Genomic DNA, 2,155 nt, shown 5'->3' on the forward strand with positions numbered 1-2,155 from the left:
CTGAGTGAGAGCTGCCACAGACAATATGTAAACAAATGAGTTTGGCCATTTTCCAATAAACTTTATTTATGGACTCTGAAATTTGAATTATATGTAATTTTACATCTCACAAAATGTTATTCTTCTCTTGATTTTTTCCAACCATTGAAAAATATTTTTTAAAAACCCATTAACTCACAGGCCATATAAAAACAAGCCTAGGCACCTTTCTCCCTTGGGCTGTGGCTGGGGGGTTGGCGGGGGCGGTCCCTGTTCTTCTCAGCTAAGGCTGGAGGCCAAGATCAGCCCTTGAGGACTGTCATCAGAACTGCCTTGTTTTCCTGCCTCAGACGTGAAAAACAAAAACAAGCCCTAGGCAGAATTTGGCCTATAGGCAACAAAAGAGGAAATTAAGCTTCAAAGAGAACAATGACTTGTTCAAGTTCATCGAGATCGGCAGAGTTGGTCCTGGCATGGTTCCAGGTCCCAACTTTCCACTAAACCCACCTGCCACAAAAGGTGTCCTTCCTGTTCCTCAACACACCTTCTGGGACCTGCAGGTGAATTCTCCACTGGGGGCCTTCTATAGCCCGCTAAGTGCTTTTGGACCACTTTCTCTTACTGCTCATTTCTGTCTCTTTAAGTGTGGTGAGCCTTCCTACGCATCAAAGTAAAAAGCAAAAGACGTTTGGACATGTATAGTCAGGCAATTTGCTCCCCCTACATTAAAACAGAAAATAAAGAGCTCACTGTCTTTACGACTGTTGATTTTATGATTCTGTCCTATTTTCTCACAGGTATCCTAAATTTCCACCAAGCAGGGACTGCCTGTTTGTTTTTCTGTTTCTTCAAATGTCTAGTCCAGCAATCTTCCTGCAGGACACTTGGGAAAGAATTCAGTGACTAATGATTAAGCTCCCCTCCAGCCTGGCATTATATAACAAGAAATGGGTGTGACCCACCTGTGTGATTTATTTCCCCTCAATATGTTATTACGAAAAATGCAAAAATTCAGAAGAGTTTAAAGAATTGCACAGTGAACACCCATATGCCCACAATCTAGATTCTATAACTAACATTTTGCTATATTTGCTTTACCCCAAATCTGTTCATCTATCCATCTACATCTTTTCTTCTGTTGTTGACGCATTTCAAAGTTGCAGACATTGGTACGCTTTAACCTCTAAATACTTCAGTATCATATTGTTAATTGGAGTTCAATATTTGTTTATGCTGCTTCTTATTTATTTTTTGACCTGGTGGAAACGTGAAAGACTCTGGAGGCTGCCTCCAGAATATAGATCCCCACCCACTCCACTGACCCCTGAAGACTTTACTTGGGCATTTCTTTCCTTATAGCCTTTCCAAGGCTTTGGCAATCAATGCAAATACTCTTGGTAGAGATCACTCATTAAGTCCACTCAGTGGTCGCTGGAATAGCGGCAACAGCCTTCAGTCAGGCCTGGATTTGAATCCCTCTCCATTCTGTCACAGTTGTGTGCCCTTAGGCAAGTTTTGGTTTTTTTTCAAATTTCTCCAAGCCTCTTCACATGTAAAATGTGGCTAATAATAACTATCTTGTGATAGTAATAGTGAGGACTGCAAATTCAGAACTACCTGTAAATGGTAGCGCGGTAGGATAATGAGATAGAGATAGTGACCGTGTCCATTTTCCTGACTGTGGGCTTGACACAAAAGAATGAGAGCTACTTCCTGGCCGGGCGCGGTGGCTCAAGCCTGTAATCTCAGCACTTTGGGAGGCCGAGACGGGCGGATCACGAGGTCAGGAGATCGAGACCATCCTGGCTAACACGGTGAAACCCCGTCTCTACTAAAAATACAAGAAACTAGCCAGGCGAGGTGGCGGCGCCTGTAGTCCCAGCTACTCGGGAAGCTGAGGCAGGAGAATGGCGTAAACCCGGGAGGCGGAGCTTTCAGTGAGCCGAGATCTGGCCACTGCACTCCAGCCTGGGCGACAGAGCGAGACTCCGCCTCAAAAAAAAAAAAAAAAAGAATGAGAGCTACTTCCAACTTCACCCCAACTCCATTCAGGGAAGACCGTCCTAGCTGCGTGCTGGATTTAGGCTCTTCTCACGCAGGTGGAGTTAACGGCTTCTCTGTGCTTCCACTGTAATTTAAAAAGACAAAACAAAACAAAGCCATCCTTACCATGCTG

At 44.1% G+C, this 2,155-nt stretch overlaps 1 non-coding gene across 1 annotated transcript; it reads left to right on the forward strand.

Annotated features, from left to right (window-relative positions):
* Positions 1-200: 200 nt before the first annotated feature.
* Positions 201-335, forward strand: LOC111522843. Its single transcript, XR_002725353.1, has one exon.
* Positions 336-2,155: the final 1,820 nt, after the last annotated feature.

Source organism: Piliocolobus tephrosceles, chromosome 1 (genome assembly GCF_002776525.5).
Source record: "Piliocolobus tephrosceles isolate RC106 chromosome 1, ASM277652v3, whole genome shotgun sequence".
In the NCBI taxonomy this organism is placed as follows: Eukaryota; Metazoa; Chordata; class Mammalia; order Primates; family Cercopithecidae; genus Piliocolobus; species Piliocolobus tephrosceles.